The sequence below is a fragment of the Macaca nemestrina genome, chromosome X (genome assembly GCF_043159975.1).
Source record: "Macaca nemestrina isolate mMacNem1 chromosome X, mMacNem.hap1, whole genome shotgun sequence".
NCBI classification, from domain to species: Eukaryota; Metazoa; Chordata; class Mammalia; order Primates; family Cercopithecidae; genus Macaca; species Macaca nemestrina.
In genome coordinates this window covers 123,535,101-123,561,314 of record NC_092145.1, presented here as the reverse complement: position 1 = coordinate 123,561,314, position 26,214 = coordinate 123,535,101, and the positions used below count along the sequence as shown (strand labels likewise).

The 26,214-nt window shown below is 37.6% G+C and overlaps 1 long non-coding RNA gene across 1 annotated transcript in view; it reads right to left on the bottom strand.

Annotated features, from left to right (window-relative positions):
• Positions 1-26,214, bottom strand: part of LOC112423034 (uncharacterized) — a 127,978-nt gene that overhangs the window by 56,084 nt on the left and 45,680 nt on the right. The gene's annotated exons all lie outside the window — the stretch shown is intronic.

Below are 26,214 nucleotides of genomic sequence, written 5' to 3'. Positions count from 1 at the left end.
TAGTTTTTAATAGTGGGAGGCCGCTACCTTCAGTGACATAATGAATGTGCATCAATGTCACTCTAAAATGTGGTTTCTAATGAATTTTAAATGTAATGTGCGATTTTTTAGTAGTTAATCATAAAAAGGAAATAATCTAGGTTAGAGTCAAATAATGTGAAGCTTGTTCTGAGATTCCTTCCACAGGTGCTTTCCTTCTGTTGACCCACTATCCGCCTCCACCAACGTAGGAACAAGGGTGCAAATTAGGCAGCTGTGATCTGTAACTGCCTTGCCAGAACTATGACATATTTTAAGAGAAGATATGACCCTCTACCTGTCACATTTTTAACCTCTTCCTTACAGAGTCATATTTAATCATATTTCAAAACAGGAATAAGTAAATCACACTACAGATTCCTGTATATGTTTTTTTCAATGAATCCATTAACCAGTTCCATTGTAGATAGATTATATCAATTCAAAAATGTAAATTTCAGCTTTTCAAATTCAGCTCAGTAAAATTCTGAACTTCATTTTGAGAGATCTGTTTACATGGGAAATTTATAACTTTCTGGCAGATAACTTGAAACACAGGAATAGCTAAATGAGAAAGTATTTGAGGGACAGTATAGAGATTATCAATATTTCTGCTAATTGTTTACATTTTGTTTGTTTGTTTGTTTGTTTTTGAGACAGAGTCTTGCTCTGTTGCCCAAGCTGGAGTGCAGTGGCGCAATCTCGGCTCACTGCAACCTCAACCTCCTGGATTCAAGCAATTCTCCTGCCTCAGCCTCCTGAGTAGCTGGGATTACAGGCACCCACCACCATGCCCAGTTAATTTTTGTATTTTTATTAGAGACGGGGTTTCACCATGTTGGTCAGGCTGGTCTTGAACCCCTGACCTTGTGATCCACCCACCTCAGCCTCCCAAAGTGCTGGGATTACAGGCGTGAGCCACCACGCCCGGCCCCACATTTTGTTTTTTCTCTTCCACATTTTTCCACAAGAAAAATCAGAAAAGAATACTTTCCATGGTCAGAAAGCACGACATTGTTGCCATATATGGAACAATTAAAAGTTATATCTCATCTGGAAGAAATATGATGGAAAAATTAATAAAGGAGGACCAGGTGGTAGAGGATTTAATGAAATGAAGGAATAATGAAAGGGTGTCTTAAACTAAGGCTACTTCATCACTTCACTTGTATTAAAGATAAGATATAGGTAGCCAGGATTTGGTCTAAGAATCTCTATATTAATGCTATTGGATAAGCTTTAGAAGTAGATGAAATTCATGAGGTGAATTATCATTGCAAACCCTGAATTTTTCATCTCTATCTCTGCCTAAATTCTGCACCGAATCCACTCTACTGAAAGCTTTAGCATGACAGAAGTGACATGTTAAAATAAACATTGCTGTCAGAGTAATCTTTCTAAAATGCAAGTCCGACTACATTACTCTCTTTCATAGAGTCATCGTTGCTCTCCTTTATAAGCTCATATTCCCTGACATGGCTTGCATGGCCATATACTATCTTGCCCCGTCTCTTAAAACTTCCCTGTCCTGACTGAATTAAGAAAATGTGGCACATATACACCATGGAATACTATGCAGCCATAAAAAAGGATTAGTTCGTGTCCTTTGTAGGGACATGGATGCAGCTGGAAACCATCATTCTCAACAAACTACCACAAGAACAGAAAACCAAACATCGCATGTTCTCACTCATAGGTGGGAATTGAACAATGAGATCACCTGGACACAGGAAAGGGAACATCACACGCTGGGGCCTGTTGTGGGGTCGGGAGAGATGAGAGGGATAACATTAGGAGATATACCTAATGTAAATGACGAGTTAATGGGTGCAGCACACCAACATGGCACATGTATACCTATGTAGCAAACCTGCACGTTGTGCACATGTACCCTAGAACTTAAAGTATAATTAAAAAAAAAAGAAAGAAAGAAAAGAAAAGAAAAAAAAAGAAGCATTAAAAAAAAAAAGTCTTCCCTGTCCTGGGCCGTGCGTGGTGGCTAACGCCTGTAATCCCAACACTTTGGGAGGCCGAGGTGAGCAGATCACGAGGTCAAGGGATCAATATCATCCTGGCCAACATGATGAAACCCCATCTCTACTAAAAATGCAAAAAGTACCTGGGTGTGCTGGTGCACAACTGTAGTCCCAGCTACTCAGGAGGCTGAGGCAGGAGAATCCCTTGAACCCGGGAGGAGGAGGTTGCAGTGAGCCGAGATTGTGCCACTGCACTCCAGCCCTGGCAACAGAGCAAGACTCTGTCTCAAAAACAAAACAAAACAAAACAAAACAAAACTTCCCTGTCCTTTCCTTGTCTTCTCCATTTTTAATTTCTTCTAGGAAAGCTGTCCCTTTGTATGGCATACTTTCACAAATCTGGACAAGCACTCATCCCCTTGATCTGGCTAATACCTCAATATCATTCATATCTCATATCTACTTCCTCTGCAAAGCTTTCCCTGATCATGTCCCTCCAACCTGGTGTCCCTGTTATGTGATTTTATAGTACCTTACAGTTAACTTTTAGTACTACACTTACTCTATACCATCATAGTGTATTTATCTGTCTTTCTTACTAAACTACAAATGCATTCTTTGTCATTATTTCCTTAGCACCTCATACCCTATCTGACACACAGAATGTCATGAATACTTGTTGAATGTTTAATCAAAACAAAAAAAAAAAACAACAACAAAGAAGCAGACCCTATTGCAGAAATCATCTATGTAATATTTATTAACACTTTTGTCAGAAATATGACAATAAGAGCATTCTGCATTTTGAGTAATCACATTCATATTGGTAGGAAATATGATCAAAGTTCTTTATTTTTGAGCCAAACCCATTGTCTGAGGGGCATATAAATTGACTAATATTAAGATTTTAAAATGAAACCAATCTGGCTCCTTCTTATTTTGTGCAAGTGGAAAACTTCCACAAGAGCAAAGACAGAAGGGAGAAAACAGAAATAACTGGAAGCTAGTGAAAGATTGGTGGTTGCAGTGGAGAATGTATGGTGCTTAACATTTGTCATTACTCAGAAATTCATAATTTTGCAATGCAAGTCTCATCCCCATCCTCGTTTCCACAGTTTTCTGTGTGTGTGGTTTTTTTTTTTTATTTTTTATTATACTTTAAGTTCTAGGGTACATGTGCACAACGTGCAGGTTTGTTACATATGTATACACGTGCCATGTTGGTGTGCTCCACCCATTAACTTGTCATTTACATTAGGTATATCTCCTAATGCTATCCCTCCCCCTTATCCCTACCCCATGACAGGCCCCAGTGTGTGATGTTCCCCACCCTGTGTCCAAGTGATCTCATTGTTCAATTCCCACCTATGAGTGAGAATATGTGGTATTTGGTTTTCTGTTCTTGTGATAGTTTGCTGAGAATGATGGTTTCCAGCTACATCCATGTCCCTACAAAGGACACGAATTCATCCTTTTTTATGGCTGCATAGTATTCCATGGTGTATATGGGCCACATTTTCTTAATCCAGTCTGTCATTGATGGACTTTTGGGTTGGTTCCAAGCCTTTGCTATTGTGAATAGTGCCGTAATAAACGTATGTGTGCATGTGTCTTTATAGCAGCATGGTTTATAATCCTTTGGGTATATACCCAGTAATGGGATGGCTGGGTCAAATGGTATTTCTAGTTCTAGATCCTTGAGGAATCGCCACACTGTCTTCCACAATGGTTGAACTAGTTTACAGTCCCACCAACAGTGTAAAAGTGTTCTTATGTCTCCACATCTTCTCCAGCACCTGTTGTTTCCTGACTTTTTAATGATCACCATTCTAACTGGTGTGAGATGGTATCTCATTGTGGTTTTGATTTGCATTTCTCTAATGACCAGTGATGATGAGCATTTTTTCATGTGTCTGTTGGCTGCATAAATGTCTTCTTTTGAGAAGTGTCTGTTCATATCCTTTGCCCACTTTTTGATGGGGTTGTTTGTTTTTTTCCTGTAAATTTGTTTGAGTTCTTTGTAGGTTCTGGATATTAGCCCTTTGTCAGATTAGTAGATTGCAAAATTTTTCTCCCATTCTGTAGGTTGCCTGTTCACTCTGATGGTAGTTTCTTTTGCTGTGCAGAAGCTCTTTAGTTTAATTAGATCCCATTTGTCAATTTTGGTTTTTGTTGCTATTGCTTTTGGTATTTTAGACACGAAGTCCTTGCCCATGCCTATGTCCTGAATGGTATTGCCTAGGTTTTCTTCTAGGGTTTTTATGGTTTTAGGTCTAACATTTAAGTCTTTAATCCATCTTGAATTAATTTTCATATATGGTGTAAGGAAGGGATCCAGTTTCAGCTTTCTACATATGGCTAGCCAGTTTTCCCAGAACCATTTATTAAATAGGGAATCCTTTCCCCATTCCTTGTTTTTGTCAGGTTTGTCAAAGATCAGATGGTTGTAGATGTGTGGTATTAATTCTGAGGACTCTGTTCTGTTCCATTGGTCTGTATCTGTTTTGGTACCAGTACCATGCTGTTTTGGTTATTGTAGCCTTGTAGTATAGTTTGAAGTCAGGTAGCATCATGCCTCCAGCTTTGTTCTTTTGGTTTAGGATTGTCTTGGCAATGTGGGCTCTTTTTTGGTTCCATATGAACTTTAAAGTAGTTTTTTCCAATTCTGTGAAGAAAGTCATTGGTAGCTTAATGGAGATGGCATTGAATATATAAATTACCCTGGGCAGTATGGACATTTTCATTGATTCTTCCTATCCATGAGCATGGAATGTTCTTCCATTTGTTTGTGTCCTCTTTTGTTTCATTGAGCAGTGGTTTGCAGTTCTCCTTGAAGAGGTCCTTCATATCCCTTGTAAGTTGGATTCCTAGGTATTTTATTCTATTTGAAGCAATTGTGAATGGGAGTTCACTCATGATTTGGCTATTTGTCTGTTATTGGTGTATAAGAATGCTTGTGATTTTTGCACATTGATTTTGTATCCTGAGACTTTGCTGAAGTTGCTTATCAGCTTGAGGAGATTTTGGGCTGAGACGATGGGGTTTTCTAAATATACAATCATGTCATCTGCAAACAGGGACAATTTGACTTCCTCTTTTCCTAATTGAATACCCTTTATTTCTTTCTCCTGCCTGACTGCCCTGGCCAGAACTTCCAACACTATGTTGAATAAGAGTGGTGAGAAAGGGCATCCCTGTCTTGTGCCAGTTTTCAAAGGGAATGCTTTCAGTTTTTGCCCACTCAGTATGATATTGGCTGTGGGTCTGTCATAAATAGTTCTTATTATTTTGAAATACATCCCATCAATACCAAATTTATTGAGAGTTTTTAGCATGAAGGGCTGTTGAATTTTGTCAAAGGACTTTTCTGCATCTATAAAAATCATGTGATTTTTGTCTTTGGTTCTGTTTGTGTGCTGGATTACATTTATTAATTTGCGTATGTTGAACCAACCTTGCATCCCAGGGGTGAAACCCACTTGATCATGGTGGATAAGCTTTTTGATGTGCTGCTGGATTTGGTTTGCTAGTATTTTGTTGAGGATTTTTGCATCAGTGTTTATCAGGGATATTGGTCTAAAATTCTCTTTTTTGTTGTGTCTCTGCCAGGCTTTGGTATCAGGATGATGTTGGCCTCATAAAATGAGTTAGGGAGGATTCCCTCTTTTTCTATTGATTGGAATAGTTTCAGAATGAATGGTGCCAGCTTCTCCTTGTACCACTGGTAGAATTCGGCTATGAATCCATTAGGTTCTGGACTTTTTTCGGTTGTTAGGATACTAATTATTGCCTCAATTTCAGAGCCTGCTATTGGTCTCTTCAGGGATTCAACTTCTTCCTGGTTTAGTCTTGGGAGAGTGTATGTGTCCAGGAATTTATCCATTTCTTCTAGGTTTTCTAGTTTATTTGCATAGAGGTGTTTATAGTATTCTCTGATGGTAGTTTTTATTTCTCTGGGGTCGATGGTGATATCCCCTTTATCATTTTTTATTACATTTATTTGATTCTTCTCTCTTTTCTTCTTTATTAGTCTTGCTAGCAGTCTATCAATTTTGTTGATCTTTTCAAAAAACCAGCTCCTGGATTCATTGATTTTTTTGAAGGGCTTTTTGTGTCTCTATCTCCTTCAGTTCTGCTCTGATCTTAGTTATTTCTTGCCTTCTGCTAGCTTTTGAATGTGTTTGCTCTTGCTTCTCTAGTTCTTTTAATTGTGATGTTAGGGTGTCAATTTTAGATCTTTCCTGCTTTCTCTTGTGGGCATTTAGTGCTATAAATTTCCCTCAACACACTGCTTTAAATGTGTCCCAGAGATTCCGGTATGTTGTATCCTTGTTCTCATTGGTTTCAAAGAACATCTTTATTTCTGCCTTCATTTCGTTATGTACCCAGTAGTCATTCAGGAGCAGGTTGTTCAGTTTCCATGTAGTTGAGCGGTTTTGATAGAGTTTTTTAATCCTGAGTTCTAGGTTGATTGCACTGTGGTTGGAGGGACAGTTTGTTATAATTTCTGTTCTTGTACATTTGTTGAGGAGTGCTTTACTTCCAACTATGTGGTCAATTTTGGAATAAGTGCCATGTGATGCTGAGAATAATGTATATTCTGTTGATTTGGGGTGGAGAGTTCGGTAGATTTCTCTTAGGTCTGCTTGGTGCAGAGCTGAGTTCAAGTCCTAGATATCCTTGTTAACTTTCTGTCTCATTAATCTGTCTAATGTTGACAGTGGGGTGTTAAAGTCATCTCCCATTATTATTGTGTGGGAGTCTAAGTCTCTTTGTAAGTCTCTAAGGACTTGCTTTATGAATCTGGGTGCTCCTGTATTGGGTGCATATATATTTAGGGTAATTAGCTCTTCTTGTTGAATTGATCCCTTTACCATTATGTAATGGCCTTCTTTGTCTCTTTTGATCTTTGTTGGTTTAAAGTCTGTTTTATCAGAGACTAGGGTTGCAACCCCTGCCTTTTTTTGTTTTCCATTTGCTTGGTAGATCTTCCTCCATCACTTTAATTTCAGCCTATGTGTCTCTCTGCACGTGAGATGGGTCTCCTGAATACAGCACACTGATGGGTCTTGACTCTTTATCCAATTTGCCAGTCTGTGTCTTTTAATTGGAGCATTTAGCCCATTTATATTTAAGGTTAATATTGTTATGTGTGAATTTGATCCTGTCATCATGATGTTAGCTGGTTATTTTGCTCGTTAGTTGATGCAGTTTCTTCCTAGCATCGATGGTCTTTACATTTTGGCATGTTTTTGCAGTGGTTGGTACTAGTTGTTCCTTTCCATGTTTAGTGCTTCCTTCAGGAGCTCTTGTAGGGCAGGCCTGGTGGTGACTGAAGTGGATCTCCAGCAAACTCCAACAGACCTACAGCTGAGGGTCCTGACTGTTAAAAGGAAAACTCACAAACAGAAAGGACATCCACACCAAAACCCCGTCTGTATGTCACCATCATCAAAGACCAAAGGTAGATAAAACCACAAAGATGGGGAAAAAACAGAGCAGAAATCTGAAAATTCTAAAAATCAGAGCACCTCTCCCCCTCTAAAGGAACGCAGCTCCTCACCAGCAGTGGAACAAAACTGGATGGAGAATGATTTTGATGAGTTGAGAGAAGGCTTCAGATGATCAAACTTCTCAGAGCTAAAGGAGGAAGTTCGAACCCATCACAAAGAAGCTAAAAACGTTGAAAAAAGATTAGACAAATGGCTAACTAGAATAACCAATGTAGAGAAGTCCTTAAATGACGTGATAGAGCTGAAAACCATGGCACGAGAACTATGTGACAAATGCACAAGCTTCAGTAACTGATTCGATCAACTGGAAGAAAGGGTATCAGTGATTGAAGATCAAATGAATGAAATGAAGTGAGAAGAGAAGTTTAGAGAAAAAAAGAGTAAAAAGAAATGAACAAAGCCTCCAAGAAATATGGGACTATGTGAAAAGACCAAATCTACGTATGATTGGTGTAGCTGAGAGTGACGGGGAGAATGAAACCAAGTTGGAAAACACTCTGCAGGATATTATCTAGGAGAATTTCCACAACCTAACAAGGCAGGCCAACATTCAAATTCAGGAAATACAGAGAATGCCACAAAGATACTCCTCAAGAAGAACAACTCCAAGACACATAATTGTCAGATTCACCAAAGTTGAAATGAAGGAAAAAATGTTAAGGGCAGCCAGAGAGAAAGATCAGGTTACCCACAAAGGGAAGCCCATCAGACTAACAGCGGATCTCTCAGCAGAAACTCTCCAAGCCAGAAGAGAGTGGGGGCCAATATTCAACATTCTTAAAGAAAAGAATTTTCAAACCAGAATTTCATATCCAACCAAACTAAGTTTCATAAGTGAAGGAGAAATTAAATCCTTTACAGACAAGCAAATGCTCAGAGATTTTGTCACCACCAGTTTTGTGTGTTTATGTGAGGTGATGCCACAATCTGGCAAGACCAAATCCTCTCTCCTTGACTTAGTGTTGTTTTATTCTGGCTATTTGGAAATATGTTCTCGTTGCTGAACTGATCACAATATGAGTCCTGGAATGTTGACTTTTTTAGCATGTGTTCTTTCAAACTGGCCATTTCTTTGGCAGTCTATTTCAGTGAATGCAATAAGAATGAATTGTGTTATCCAAACAGAGGGAAATACAATCACAGCTGGGTGTTACCTCAGCTGTAGGCGTCTAATCATGAGCACCCCCATATCATCTGGGTGATTGTTCCCTAAATTTCCTGAGTGCTGAGAAACTTCTGTCACTAGACATCACTAGAATTGGAATTAGAGGACCTCTGTGACCTCAGAGATATTTACAAAGTAGTGTCTGCAGGGCCCTAGGAAGCCCTTTCCCTGGACTTAAACTTGCTCAGAGTTTGACTCTGTGACATGTTTATCTTTAATCTCTTCCATTAGGAAATAGTGACTTTTTCTCCTATGCACTGCAAAAGCACAGGTTCATTGTATTTTGATTGGCTCCCAGTGAAACAGACATATATACAAGCATTGTAGTCTGCAGGTGGGTTATGCAGTCTAATCTGAAAGTAGTTTAGTAATAAACCATCTTGGACCTCACTTAGGACTTCAGCGTGCCAAGTGCAGTCAAAACATTAGCGAAAATCTGAGAGTAAGCAGGACAGAAAAAAAAGCAGTCACATCTCTGCAGGGTGGCAAATCCACTCAGATAACTTATTTTTCCATATTCATAATGTCACCCACCCTCACTGTGGCATATCTTGCTCTATAACTTGTTCTCTTGTTCAAAATTTGTGACAATCTTGCTCTTCTCCTGTAAGGGGATGTATTTCCCATTAGTCAGGCTCCCACTACTCATAAGACTGGACTTACGGAGGGAAAAATGTCTTAATTTTAACACTTCCACTTTATTCTGTGCAACTACCTTGCCATATTTCATTCATCTGATTAAAATAAAATCAAGATATTTGTTTGGGCAAAAGAGAATCTCCCTGTGCCTCTTTCTAAATTATAAAAAATTTTGTTTTTGTTTCCAAGTCATTTTCTGTGGAAATATCTGTCCACAGAGAACTGTGGATTGTGGGGATTTAGAAGAAGGCAAAAGTTTCCAAAGAAACAGAGACTGAGGGCTAGCTCTCTTTGCCTTTATTTACCCAAATAGTTTTTAGACTTCAAACCTAGTCCACAGCCTCACTTATTCCCTGGGGCTTATAATGAGAAGAAAGACATGAAGAAGCATTACTTCTTTCCTATTTATTTGGACTTATCTGAAAGAGATCATGCACCCTGTATTATTTAAAACTCACTATGTTCTCTCCAATTTCTAATCCCCACGGCCCTCACATCAAGGGGGAAGACAACTACATCCCAACCCTTCACTCTTCTCCCATGCGTACAGTGTATCCAATCCCTCACAGGATCCAGTCTGGACTTCCCAAGCTCTTTGAATTATCCAGACCCTAACAACCGTCACTTGCTCAACTCTCCCCACCTCAGTCTTCTGTCCTGTAAAATATTCAATGTTTAATTTGCCATCATTAATGTTCCCCACACGTTTTTCATGAAATTAACTCATCTGTAACCATCATTTTCAGCCATTTGCATGTCATTCCCTGCTGGAAACTTTTTCTGTAGCCAAATCTGCTTCAAACTGCAAGGTGCATTTCAAGATTGACTTTTTATTTTATTGCATAGTTTAATGACTATATGACTATATGACTATTCTAGTTCCCATGAAGCATTCTTTCTGTGAATTCTATACTGTTCAGCACTTTGTTATTGAATCATCTAATCTTTTATTATTGCCTAAACATTTCACACACAAACACACACATGCACACTTAATCTTATCTCCTAAATATGATGTTTTCCACGTATTCATTATTTCAATAAATATCAAATATTTTCCTTCCATGGGTCAAATGCTGTGCTAAGAACTGCTGATCATATAAAATGTAAAATATGTTGTTCCTGCTTTCAAGGAGATCACAAACTATCAGTAAAGATTGGGCACATGGAAAAATAGCAGGAGGAAGAAAGTGCTGTATCATGATAAGTACGTGGAAAACATTTATATGTGAATCTTAGAAACTCAAAGCAATTAACAATGAATATGTCCCTAAAACAAATAAAAGGAAAATGCAAAGAATTGAAGACCTCAGTCAACTGGATGAATATTCACAGCATTCTCAGGTGGATCACTCAACCCTGATTTGTTGGTGTCTTACTTTGCCTAAACCCAAACAGAAGACAGAATGCAAAGGGGCACAATGAATATAGTCCACTTAAGTCCTTCTTCCAGGGCACAAAGTACGGTGGCATGATTAGTAAATGTTTTTCTAAAGGAGTTTGCAATCTCAATGCTTATGAGGAAAGTTTAATGCTGATTACAGGTGAGGTGAGAGATTCTTTGGAAAATGGGCTAGAAAACCAGATAAGTAGATTTGAGATTTATTTGGATATGGCTAATCCTGAGGGAGTAGAAAACCAAATTTCTTTTTTTTTTTTTTTTAATTATACTTTAAGTTCTAGGGTACATGTGCATAACGTGCAGGTTTGTTACATATGTATACTTGTGCCATGTTGGTGTGCTGCACCCATCACCTCGTCAGCACCCATCAACTCGTCATTTACATCAGGTATAACTCCCAATGCAATCCCTCCCCCCTCCCCCCTCCCCGTGATAGGCCCCGGTGTGTGATGTTCCCCTTCCCGAGTCCAAGTGATCTCATTGTTCAGTTCCCACCTATGAGTGAGAACATGCAGTGTTTGGAGAAAACCAAATTTCAATTTGAATAGCAGTAACTTTGGAGATATGTATTACTCAACTGTAGTCCATTCTGTCTTAGGTGCTACAACAGTTCTGGAAAACAACTTGGAAGGCTGTTGGTAAGCACTGTCTCAAACACTAAAATCCGCCAAAACCCAGACAGCAAGAAAGAAGGCAACAAATGTTACTAAAAATTTTATATTTCTTGTACGAAAATAAGTTAGTGAAAGCGATGATTATCACATAATAGTGATGGATACTCTATTTTCCTTTATGTATCCTGCAAAGCATGCCCCAATTGAGCAGCTTGTTATTTCCCCAGCAGGCCACATATTTCCATCCTGAAATCAGGAGGAAGGGGCAGAGACTCCTTTATTTATCTTGTGCCACTGTGTTGAATATTCTTCATTTGCCCCACCAGATCTTTTATTTCTTGACCATGTGAGTGGAAAGGGAGATGTCAATCTTATTGCACACCACAGGAGCCCATTGGGAGGCCTCCAAACTCCCATTAGTGAAACGAATGCAGGAGCAGGGCTGGGAGGCTCTACAGTGACACACACATTTGGCAGGAAAGTTGGGACTGCTTTCATGGTGTATAGTCTCCTTTCTTTAGAGACCAGATTCTCTGAGCTCTCAAGTAACTCAAAGAAACTATAAGCCCGACTAGGTCAATTCTTTGGAGAAATAATGATAGTCTTCAGAGCTAGCATTCATCGGACATTTTTCCTATGTTTGTATTGAATTATATTGTTTAATCCTCAATATAGCTCAGAAAGTACTATTATTAACCTCCCCCTTTCCAAAAAAATAGAGTTTAAGTACTTTCCCCATCAAAGTACCTGTGCTATTAATACAGAAAATCTCAAGACTACTAGAGTATTTCAAATTCTGATCGCTGCTATCACTAATTGGACATCACCTGTTACCAGACCATGATACGAAAGGCTTTACATAGATAATCTTGAAAAAATTGATACAAAAAAGGGTTAAATGTGTGGGAATATGTGTTAAAAATTCGGATAAATCTATATATGTACACTGGAATTGAACAATTAAAGGAATGGATGGTGGATAGTGAGAATCAGGTTTCTTGCTATTGGAGTCAGAGTTTATAAATAAACAAAGGGAAGAGGCTAGAATGATCCATGTGGTAAGGGATTATAGTTTGAGATGTCAGTATAAATTTACATTTAGCTTATTATAGATGCAGACGGCTACATATGCACATATATGTACGCACACATGTGTATACACACACATATACACATATATACCACACACACATATATATGTATACACACACACACAAATTATTTGGAATTCTTCTGGATGGGAGATTTGTCTTTTCTCCCCAAATTATTTATGTATTTGATTACTTATTTATATTAGTATGGACCCTGGGATATTTATTTTATGCTTTGGTTTATGATCCAATTGCCCACATTGTTCCTCCTTTGGCCATTGTGAGCTCTTTCAGTTAGCGCCTGTGTCCCTTTGACATGCCCCCATTATTGTGGTTGTGTGTGTGTGTGTACATGTGTGTGTTTGAGTTCTTCCTTGCTTACTAGCACCATGAGATGCTCCAGGCTCATTCTGTATATTCTCCACTTCAATCCTAATACCTACCATTTCTCCAAGGAGACTTTGTTCCTTTTACTGAAGTATGGTATTAGAAATCAGGATCCAGGATCTACGTGTGCTCATTGCTACTGGGGTATAGTTACTTCTATGCGCTCTCAACTGATAGTGCATAGGAAATATATATGTGTATAATAATCATTATGTATACACATATCCCTATTTCTATATGTAGCCATCTGTATCTATAATAAGCTAAATGTAAATTTATACAGACATCTGGAACTATAGCTCCTCCCTTTGCTTATTTATAAACTCCCACTCCAATAGTGAGAAACCTGATTCCCACTATCCATCATCCATTCACTTAATTGTTCAGTTCCAGTGTACATACATAGCTGTATCAGAATTTTAACACATACACACATACTCTCACACATTTAACCCTTTTTCATATCAGTTTTTTATATATGTGTTTGTATATATGTGTATATATACACATATGTGTTTGTATATATGTGTATCTATACACATATATGTACATATATACACATATATACAAGTATATACAGATATATATACAAATATATACATATGTGTGTATATATACATATATCTGTACATATATACACATATATACATATTTATGTACATATGTATATATACACATATATACATATATGTGTACATGTGTGTATATATACACACACATATATATGTGTATATTTGTGTGTGTATATATACACACACACACACATTATACACACGTATATATACACACACATATATGTGTACAATATATAAATAATTTGGGGAGAAAAGACAAATCTCCCATGCAGAAGGATTCCAAATAACTTTTTTGTGTGTAACATATATATGTGTGTGTACATATATGTATATATATGTACATATATATGTTATATACACACACACGCACACACACATACATGTATACATATATGTATTCTGGCCTCAGGGAAGTGAAAAATAACTCCCATTCCTTAACTGTGGTATGTGCATAGTCACTTCATTGCAAAGAAGACTGCGATGAAAAGATAAGAAAAAGAGTAACTATCCAGTAGAGAAACCAGTTAAAAACTACCTCAGCCAGGTGATTTAAGGTCAACATCAACAGTGATAATTCATGGTGACTGTATTTGCTTTCTATATGATGTGATAAGAATGGCACTTTATCTCTGTGGTCTTCCAAAATGCACTACTTGAAAACTAAAGAATAGATTACTTACTTAAAATCACATAATTAGTAAAAAAGCCATGTTAGCACCTGGTCTTCTGTATCTTTACCTGTGATTGTTTTCATTACTTAAAATAACTGTTTCAATATTACGTTTTTCAGAAACTCATTGTATTATATTTTTAAGAAACTACATTGGCGAATGCCTACATTTAATGCCTTTAATACATTAGTATCTGTCAGATAATCTACTATGGAATTCTATGAATCTCCTAGGGTTGCACATTATTATTTGATTTGTCAACATAATATTTTACCTTTTGATTTAGAGCTCTTACACATGAGGTCATCTGTAAGTTTATTCTACTTCTCTCTCCTTTTTATCACATTTTTGTTCATTGTACTATATCTAATTTCAGAACATATAATATATAATATTTAAATATTATTCTGATATGATTTTTCATACTGTTGTCTTATATATTTATATATACATACTTACCAACAGACTTTGCCAAAGTTTTCCTAATCATCTCCAGTTAGCTAAAGTTTATCCTGTAGGTTTTTCCTCAGAAAAGGCACATGGAAATGATATCATCTTAGTTCTTAAAATCTTAAAATTCTTTGTCTATTCTTTTTGGACTCGAAGGACAGCTTGCCTGGATGCAAAAGCATTGGCACAAATTTTCCCTTAGAAATACCTTTAATGTCTTCTGTCATTTAATGATGTTGTTGAAAAAAGATGATGCCAACCCAATTTTTGTTACCTTTGCATTTTACTTAAGTGGTCGAAAAATTCTTTCTTCATTTTTAAAGTTCAATAGTTTTCCCAAGATATGTCTTAACATTTACTGTTCTGGATCATTTCCATCAGGTGCATAGTGTTGCCTTTCAAGTGTATATTTAAATCTTTTACTTTAAGAGCATTTTCTTAAATTATAGTCTTGAACATCTATTTGGTTGCATTGTCTTGATCTGCTTTGAGCTCTCAAATTAGTCACACATTAAACCTTTTTCTGCCTAATTTCTATAGTTTTGCAGGAATTCTGTGCATAGGGTGAGGATAGGGAGTTTCTCTCGGGAATCAAGAATATCTCAACCTTGAAAAAATATATAGAAGAGGGGGCAGAGCAAGATGGTCAGACAGGAGGATTCACAGATGATCCCCCCTCCCAGGAACACCAAATTTAACAACTATCTACCAAAAAAAAAAAAAAAAAAAAAAACACCACTTTCATAAGAACCAGAAATCAGGTGAGCTCTCACAGTACCTACTTTCAACTTCATGTTGCTAAAAGAGGCACTGAAGAGGGCAGGAAACACAGTCTTAAATTGCCAATGCCACCCTCCCTCATCCACTAGCAGTGGATGTGTAGCATGGAAACAGAATCTGTGTGACTGGGAAAGGGAGGGAAAGAGCATGCAATTGTGAGACTTTGCAATGAACTCAGTACTTCCCTGTCAGAGCACAAAGCAAAACCAGGTTGAACTCAGCTGATAACTGCCCACAGAGGGAGCATTTAGACCAGCCTTAGCCAGAGAGGAATTGCCCATCCCAGCTGTCAGAACATGAGTTCATGCAAGCCTTGCTACCATAGGCTAAAGCTCTCAGGCCTTAAGTAAATTTGAAAGGCAGTCTAGGCCACAAGAACTGCAATTCCTACAAGAGTCCTAGTACTGAGCTGAGCTTTGGTACCAGTGCTGAATACCCAGCCATACCCAGGTAGTACACCATGGGCCTTAGGTGAGACCCTGAGACGTAATGGCTTCAAGTGAGAACCAGTGCATTCCCAGCTGTGGTGGCTATGGTGAGAGACTCCTTATTCTTCAGAAAAGAAAAGGGAGCAGTAAAGGGATTTTTTTGCACATTAGGCACTAGCTCAGTGACAGTAGGGTAGAGCACCAAGCTCTCCAGAAAACAAATAACAAAATGACAAGAGTAAGTCTTTATCCACAATAACATTCAATGTAAATAGACTAAACTCTCCAATAAAAAGAATTTTAAAACATGACCCACCTGTTGTGACAAGAAACACACTTCACCTATAAAGATACATGTACACTGAAAATAAAGGGATGGAGAAAGATATTCCATGCCAATGGAAATCAAAAAAGAGCAGTAGTTGTTATATCAGACAAAATTGATTTCAAGACTAAAACTATAAGAAGAGATAAAGAAGGTCACTCGAAAAGTATAAAGGGACAATTCAGCAAGAAGATATAACAATTTTAAATAAATATGCACCCAACATCAGAGCACCTACATACATAAACCAATATTATTAGAGCTAAAGAGAGAGAACAGCTCCAACACAATCACAGCTAGAGACTTCAACACTCCACTTTCAGCATTGGACAAATCTCCCAAACAGAAAACCAACAAAGAAGCATCGGAGTTAATCTGCACTATAGACCAAATGGATCTAATAGATATTTACAAAACATTTCATCCAAAAACTGCAGAATATGCATTCTTTTCCTCAGGATATAGATCATTCTCAGGGATAGACCATATGTTAGGTCACAAAACAAGTCTTAAAACATTCAAAAACACTGAAATAATATCAAGCACCTTCTATGACTACAATGGAATAAAACTAGAAATGAATAAAAAGAGGAATTCGGGAAACTATATAAATATGTGGAGATTAAACAATATGCTCTGGAGTGACAGGTAGGTCAATGAAAAGAGTAAGAAGGAAATTGAAATATGCCTTGAAACAAATGATAATGGAAACACAGCATACCAAAGCCTATGAGATACAGCAAAAGCAGTACTAAGAGGGACGTTTATAGCTATAAGGGCCTACATCAAAAAAATAAGAAAAACATCAAATAAAACATCAAATGATGCATCTTCGAGAACTAGAAAAGCAATGGTAAACCAAGCCCAAAATTACAGGAAGAAAAGAAATAATAAAAATTCAGAGCAGAAATAAACGGCATCAAAATGAAGAAAACAATACAAAAGATCAATAAAACAAAAGTTTGTATTTTAAAAGTTAAATAAAATTGACAAATATTTAGCCAGACTAAGAAAAAAGAAGATACAAATAAAATCAGAAATGAAAAAGGATACATTACAATTGATAATGCAGAAATTCAAAGGATCATTAAAGGCTACGAGCAACTACATGCCAATAAATTGAAAAACCTAGAAGAAATGGACAAATTCTAGACACATACAACCTACCAAGATTGAATCAAGAAGAAGTACAAAACCTTAACAGATCAATAACAAGCAACAATATTGAAGTTGCAATAAAAAGTCATCTGGTAAAGAAAACCCCAGGCCCCAGTGATTTCACTGCTGAATTCTACCAAACATTTAAAGCGCTAACCCAACCCTATTCAAACTATTCTGAAAAACAGTGGAGAAGGGAATACTTTCAGACTCATTCTACAAGGCCAGTATTACCCTGACAGCAAAACCAGACAGATAAATCAAATAAAGAAAACTCAGATAAGTATTGATGCAAAAATCCTTAACAAACTATTAACAAACCAAATTCAACAATACATTAGAAAGATCATTCATCATGAATGATCCAAGTGGGATTCATCCCTGGGATGCAAGGATGTTTGAACATATGCAAATCAATCAATGTGATACATCATATCAAAAGGATGAAGTATAAAAACCATATGATTATTTCAATTGATGCTGAATACGCATTTGGCAAAATTCAACATCCTTTCATGATTAAAAAAATGCCCTCAAAAAACTGGGTATAGAAGGAAAATACCTTGATATAATAAAGGCCATATATGAGAGACCCATAGCTAGTAACATACTGAATGGAGAAAAACCGAAAGCCTTTCCTCTAAGATGTGGAACACAACAAAGATGGCCGCTGTCACCAGTGTTTTTCAACATAGCACTGAAAGTTCTAGTTAGAGCAAGCAAGAGAAAGATATAAAGGGCATCCAATTTGGAAATGCAGAAGTCAAATTATCCTTGTTTGCAGATGATATGATCTTATGTATGGAAAAATCTAAAGACTCCATTGAAAAACTATTAGAACTGATCATCAAATTCAGAAAAGTTGCAGAATACAAAATCAACATGCAAAAATCAGTAATATTTCTATGTGCCAATAGGGAATAATATGAAAAAGGAATCAATAAAATAATCCCATTAACAATACCTACAAATAAAATGAAATGCCTAGGAATTAACATGACCAAAGACAGGAAAGATCTATACAAGGAAAACTATAAAACATTGATGCAAAAAATTAAAGAGCACACAAAACAATGGAAAAATGGACCATGTTTATGGAGTATAAGAATCACTATTGTTAAAATGTCCATAATTGACAAAGTAATCTGCAGATTCAATAAAATCCGTATCAAAATACCAATGACATTCTTCACAAGCGGTTGAAAAAACAATCCTAAAATTCATATGGAACTACAAAAGATCCGAAGCTATCCTAAGCAAAAAGAACAAAACAGGAGGAATCACATTACCTAACTTGAGCTAATATTACAGAGCCATAGTAACCAAAACAGCATAGAACTGGCATAAAAACACATAGACCAATGGATCAGAACTTAGAACTCCAAAATGAATCGATGCATCTATAGTAAACTCATTATTTACAAAGATACCAAGAACATATATTGGGGAAAGGCCACCTCTTCGATAACTGGTGCTGGGAAAACTGGATATTCACATGCAGAAGGATGAAACTGGACCCCTATTTCTCATCATATACAAAAATCAAATCAAAACGGATTAAAGACTTAGATCTAAAACCTCACACTATGAAATGACTAAAAGTAAACATTGGGAAACCTCTCCAGGACATTGGATTGGACAAAGATTTCTTGAGTAATACCCCACAAGCACAGGCTACCAAAGCAAAAGTGGACAAATGGGATCACATCCAGTTAAAAAGCTTCTGCATAGCAAAGGGAACGATCAACCAAGTGAAGAGACAACCCACAGAATGGGAGAAAATATTTGCAAACTATCCATCTGACAAGGGATTAATAACCAGAATATAAGAAGATTAAACAACTCTATAGGAAAAAAATCTCATAATCAGATTTTTTTAATGGGCAATATGTCTGAATAGACAGTTCTCCAAAGAAGACATACAAATGGCATTCAGGTACATAAAAAGGGGCTCAACACCATTGATCATCAGATAAATGCAAGTCAAAACTACAGTAAGATATCATCTCACCCCATTTAAAATGGCTTTTATCCAAAGACAGGCAATAATAAAAACTGGCAAGGATGTGGAGAAAAGAGAATCCTCATACACCTTTGGTGGGATTTGTAAATTAATATAGCCACTATGGAGAACAGTATGGAAGTTCCTCAAAAAAACTAAAAGTAGAGTTACGCTGTGATCCAGCAATCCCACTGCTGGGTATATATCCAAAAGAAAGGAAATCAGTATATCGAAGAGTTATCTGCACATTTTGGTCAAAGCCAATTAACAAGTCTCTAGGAAGTTCCAAACTTTCCCACATTTTTCTGTTTTCTTCAGAGCCATTTAAACTGTTCCAATCTCTGCCTGTTACCCAGTTCCAAAATTACTTTCATATTTTCGGTATCTTTTCAGCAGTACTCCACTCTACTGGCACCAATTTACTGTATTAATCCATTTTCACACTGCTGATAAAGACATATCTGAGGCTGGGCAGTTTAAAAAGAAAGAGATTTAATGGATTTACAGTTCTGCATGGCTGGGGAGGCCTCACAATCATGGTGGATGGCAAGGAGGAACAAGATACATCTTAGGTGGATGGTAGCAGGCAAAGAGAGAGCTTGTGCAGGGAAATTCCTTCTTATATAACAATCAGGTTTCATAAGACTTATTCACTCTCATGAGAACAACACAGGAAAGACCTGCTCCTATGATTCAATTACTTCCCACTGGGTCCCTCCTACAACAAGTGGGAATTCAAGATGAGATTTGGGTGGGGACACAGCCAAACCATATCATTCTGGGTGGAGACACAGCCAAACCATATCATTGTCCCCCTGGCCTCTCCCAAATCTCATGTCTTTACATTTCAAAACCAATCATGCCTCTGAACAGTCTCCCAAAGTCTTAACTCATTTCAGCACTAACTCGAATGTCCACAGTCCAAAGTCTCATCTGAGACAAGGCAAGTCTTGTCCACCGATGAGCCTGTAAAATCAAAAGCAAGTTAGCTACTTCCTCTCAATAAACTAGGTATTGATGGAACACATCTCAAAATAATAAGAGCTATTTATGACAAACCCATAGTAAATATCATACTGAATGAGAAAAAGCTGGAAGCATTCCCTTTGAAAACTGGTACAACACAAGGATGCTGATAATGATATGGACAATGAAATCCCAGCTGAGGTGGTCTCAGATGGAGATGAGGAACTTGTTGGGAACTGGAGCAAAGGTATCTCTTGTTATGTTTTATCAAAGTCACATATTTCCATATATACTTATATTTCAGTGTGTATGTATACATGCTTGTATTTAATTGTATATGTTTATATATATACTTACATTTAAATAAATATATATACACACACACATTTAAACGAATGTGGTTGTAGATGGTACAAAACAAAATTCCTTAAATAACAATGTGTGTAGAAGGTACAAGTTGGAGATTGCACATATTCTAGGCCCACTTTGTTAATAACAAAAGGAGCCATTTTATCTACATTTTGGCTTAAATGAAGAACTTAGTATTTATATTTGTGTTATATTCTGTTGAAAATATATTTTTTATTGTTTTTACTGCTTGCCTTGTATTTTAAGTCCTCATGAAGAAGTTCTTTTTTAAAACATTCATATATCATAACAAATTCACATTTCATTTGCAGTTCGAAAAGTTGGGAGGCCAGAAAATCAGACTTTGACATTGCCATTCTGTATTTGAAAGCATTCAGGTATTCAGACATTGAAACTCATTCACAGTATGTTGGTGGCAGACCAGAATTAAAATCAGTTCTTCTGAATCCTTCTCATTTGATTAATAGCTTAGTAGTCAAATTGCTCACTACAAATATTATTTTCACCCCTGGAACAAAGTTTAAAAAAGCCATTCATGCTTCTGAAGCAAAAGTCTATGATTATATAAACAGTTGTTCTCTTTGACGCTGGTATCAAAAATAGTATTTTCCAGGTCAACAAAATGAGAAATAACAAAGTGATGGTAGTTACAAATCCTCTGAGAGACGAACAGATGAATGCCCTGTGGAAATAAACTGTTCCCTGCTGGCGCTCCACCCCTCCCATGTGTTCATCATTTTATTTAGTGAGTTTAAATGTGGACTCCCTGACAATGATTTGGCAAGGCCCATATCATCACTCGTTAACTAAAATGCTCCCCTCTCTGTCTCAGTTTGCTTGTATCAACACTTATGCAGTGTATAATCCTGTGAAATCAGTTAAGTTTCCCACGTGTTTTCACTTTGGATAAAGCTAGGGAAATTGTTACCTAAAAAATAAGTAAGTATTTTTTCCAAGGGCATATGTCCTAAGAGCCCTTCCAGACACCTTTAGAGGAATATAAAATAACAGATATAAAAAGAAGCATATTAGCTTATATAAAATAGAATTCAACTGAGATTCTGTGGATAAGGGGAAATAAAAAGAGAAAATTTTAGAAGTTATAAGGTAAGAAATAATCACTGTTCAATACAAGAGAAAGCAAAGGTATTTTCTCAGATCCAGAACACATACAGGCACTCACTTTTCACAATTGACCATGATACTGGGCAAAAATAGAGAGTTCTAAGGGCATATGGGAACTGTGCCCTATTAGAACTGCAGCTCAGCCTCTTATAGATGCATTTTTACTTAGAAATGTGTATATTGCAGTGCTGACTCTCAGAACATAAGCCACAAAACATCTGGCAATGCTTAATACCACAGCCCATCAGCTGCCATCTTAGGCTGCATAAAATAAGTAACGTCCAGTTCACAAGAGGGTAGATTCTGACGGTATTGATCAGAAACCAGTTCACTGTATTCAATCTAGGTATAGGCTGAGAGCATAAACCCAGATCAATGACTTAAGGAATGCCAATAGTATTCTTTGATATTTTTAAAGTCAAAAGTAAAGATGATTCCAAGAGACACCGGTTGCATTCTTCAAAAAATCTTAGGGCTGTTATGGAGAAAATAATTTGATTTTGTTTTGTTTTAGCATAAAGTAATACAGATCAGAAATCACTAGATGTATGGTCCAGTGCCACAATAAATCTTTATGCCCACATTGAAACTTTTGGGGTGGCATGATAGATTATTAAAACCTGATTTGCCTATAGATTTTTGAATGAAATTTTTAGACCATTTTAAATGTCCCCCGTCACTGAATATACAATGTTGCATAAAGAAGGGAGGATGCATAAAGTCTATCTTCTATATGCTAGAAAGAAACAGTGCTCCCATTCATGTGGCAGAAAGTAAAGACTAAGACCATCTTCCCAAATTTGAGTCAAGTCATGGGGAGGAGTAACTGTGCAGGACACAGTAACACCGTACTGGAGAGTTTGCCAGACATTTTTCTGGGAACTTGATTCATTCATTCTTTTAGCAATAACAAATTAGGCGATACTGAACATCAAGCAGGAAGATATTGGGCTAGAAACTATGGGCATAAAAAATATAAAATAAATACTGAAGATGGAGCTTCTGAAATGATGGAATAAGGAACATGTTCTCCCTCCCTAGTAAAGCAATTAAACCAATGAAAAATTACAAAAGGAAAAATATTTTGAAGTCTCTGGAGATTTTCCTAAAACCATAGAGCATTAGGAGACACATTTGTTAAAGAGAATTTACTAACTTTTGGTCAGAACAGTGAGAGTTTGAGGCATTTGAGACACAACTTGGTCCATTACCCATCCATTTCCAGTTATTTGTTCCATAAGTTCTACCCCAGGCATGTGCAAAAAAGAATATGGTAGATCCCTTTCACCCAGCTGCCTGGGGATATATTTTGATCCCAGGATGTGAAGTCTGCTGCTGTGTTTCATTCCTCTTACTTCTGAGGTGTGGAAGCCTTATTCCAAGTGTGCAGAAGAACTGGTCTCTCTTTTCACACCCTATCTCCACTCATAGGGTTAAAGGTCTACCTTAGGTACTGCAGGCAAAGGATACTGGCCCCAACTGTCTAGCTACTTACCTTGCTGGTAGAGTGGAGGTTCCATGTCTGGAGGGGCAAGCTGACAAGACCAGGGCTGACATTCCAGTCCCCGATGCCCATTCTTAGAATAGGGGTGTTACTTTGGGAAAGTGGGTTCCCATCAGCAGCTTCAGTGAGGTGACACAAGGGTTCTGTCCAGGAGTAAAATCAAGCTTTAAGAGTAAAGAGCTCCTCAGTTGTGCATGAGGGAGTGGATATTATTTGAAACAGTGAGTGGAGAAGTCATGCCTAAGTGTGTTGTTGAAAACAGTGAAGACTTTGGTGAACTACTGGTGGTATTTCTGATATAAGCAAAACAACAGAACAGCCACAAATTTAATAGTGATTACCAGGGAAAGAGATAGCCAATGTAGAGTCTTCCTAGGATCACAGTCAACCCTGTTAGTGAAGCCTGCGCATATACACTATGCTACACCCACTCAGAAGCAATCAGAGAAAGACATGGGGCAGAACCATAAACAGATCCGTTTATGCAGGGAAGAAGTCTTTTTGGCACAAAGGTGCTTAAATAAAACATTTGAAAAGACACTGACTGAACAATCAGCTACTCTAAATCAAGGGTGACTCCTAAAACTACGGGTTTAAAAATAATATCATAGTCACCCATGATTGTATGGAGGACTGAGTATATGCCCAAGGCTGCACTCTATGCAGAGTTACCATTAGAGGGAACCTCCAAACTACTAGTGCCAGGATTACTGGGACATAAAACCATAAACTCCTTGAACTAAGATAGTAACCTTCAAGCCACACAAACATCTCATGGTAAAGAGTAAACATGTATCGAGTGAAAGGTGCTTAAGTGTAATCTTTGTGAAGTAAGTGCCTTATAACCACACACGAGTGACCCCCCAGATAGTCAGGCTGAAAGACAAAAAGAGAGAGAAAAATAACTCAGAGACTACACGCTGAGTGGGAAATAGACTTACAGAAATAGTTCACCCAAGACACTAAACAAACTAGCAAGTAAAAAACTAGCAAAGATCACAACCACTTCTGGAGTGGGTCAGTACCCAAGTTGCAATAATAAAATATCTAAAATGTCAAATTTTCAACAAAAAAATATGAAACATGCAAAGAAACAGTAAAGTGTGATGCATACACAGGAGAAAAAAACCAAAGCAGGCACTAGAGAGGTATTTAGGGCTGGCGGTGCTGCAGAACACCTAGGGGGCTGAGGGACACTCTGGGGAGGTGTGGAGAGCCCCAGGGTCTGGTCTACGTGGCCTGCCAAGGGCAGAAGTGGTGGGGTGCATGCCAGCCTCCCATGGTACACCTGCCCGGTATGGTGCCTGTGGCACACAGACCTGCCAGGAGGAGGGGCCATGACCTCCTGCCTGTTGCCTGAGGCAGCTGCTGCTGAAGCTTCACTGCCTCCAGAATCCTAGCTGCAGGAGATTTCATGATCTACCCCATGGACATGTTAGCTGGCAGGGAGAGCTGTTTAGAGTGGTGGCATGGGCAAGACTCCAGGCTTTGTGGAGTCCAGAGAGTTTGGTGCTGGAATGGCTGCAGTGGACCACAGCCACAAGTGCCCATCCCCTAAGGCTTGCCATGCTCCTCTAGGTGGCATTGGCCTTTGGTGACTGTCAGACCTGGACAGAGCAGCATGGTCTTGGCTGTGGAATGGGGCCAGTCTATCTGAAATCCCCCTGTCTGAGCCTCTCCTGGAGCCCCAGCCTGGCCGCACCTGCTTACAGTGCAGACTTGAATACCCAACCAGCATGCTTCCTGGGGGCAGTAATGAGCCCTCAGGTTTGCTGTACTGAGTCATTATATTCACAGTACACGGCACTGAGACTGGTCCTTGACAATCCATAGCAAATGATACATACTCTTCCATTTATAAAAGTTTAGAAATCAAACTTTATAAGCAAGCAGTTTATAGCCAACAGTTTTATAATCAAGCAGCTAATTTTGGAATATCTTCTTTCTCCTACAATTCATATGGAGAAAATAAGGAGAAATTTTACAATACAACTTCAAATTATAAATTATAAATTATGTTCTCAATGAGAACATCTCACTGAGAGGGAACCAGTGTGAGCATAACTGAGATTGAACACCTCAAGATCACTGGAGAAGGAATAGAAAACTAAGGCTCAGAAAGTGCTCAGGAGCCCACAGGTGGCAGGTAGCAAAATGTTCCAGTAAAAACAGTTTCTAAGAATGCATTGTGGTGTAAGTAAGGGCTGTGATGGGAACTCAGAGATCCAGGATGGCAAAGGAAGTTCACCTGAACCAGGCTGTGCTCTAAGATCCAGAGCAAAATTGGCTACAGAAAGGACAATACCTTAAGATATTCACTGTAGGGACAGAGGAGGGAGCTGGAAGCTGTGACGCTTGGAATACTACCCTAGCATACCCTGTATCTTCCATCCCATCCTCCTATTAGAAGTCTAGAAAAATCCATCCCATTTCAATACAAGAAATAGGAAATGTGGAAGCTTTGCCTACACACAAGAATACTATAGGATAAATGATGAACAAGAGCAACATATATTTCTACAGAAAAGGAATAAAACCTATCTGGAAATGGCTTTCACAAAGCAGATGAAAATTGTAACTTAATATTATAATAAGAATTAAAACAACAAACAAAACTTACAGAATCAAATCCTTGAAAGAGCAACGATAGTTATGCAGGAATACTACAAAGCATAAATCTAAGAACTCAAGAAAAAGTGACCAGAAGACAGGAAGTGATGGCCTGAAACTAGAAAGCACACTAAGGGATATAGAGGAAACAAATAAAAAGCAATATCTACAGAAACATGGGTAAAAAAAGAGATTCAAAAATAAAATTCGTTCTTGTTGTGGAAATTGAGGATTATACATATGGAGATAAAAATATAGATAAGTCTAGAACATCTGGTCGCACTGGTAAACAAAGAAGTTATTAAATAATATTTAATCATATCAAATCAACTAGAGAAGAATCACATCTTCCCCCAAATGGGACAGTTTGAGAATGAATAATAATAAATAAGAAATACGTAATAAGAAATAATAAATAGAAAACATAAATATGTTTTAAAATATGT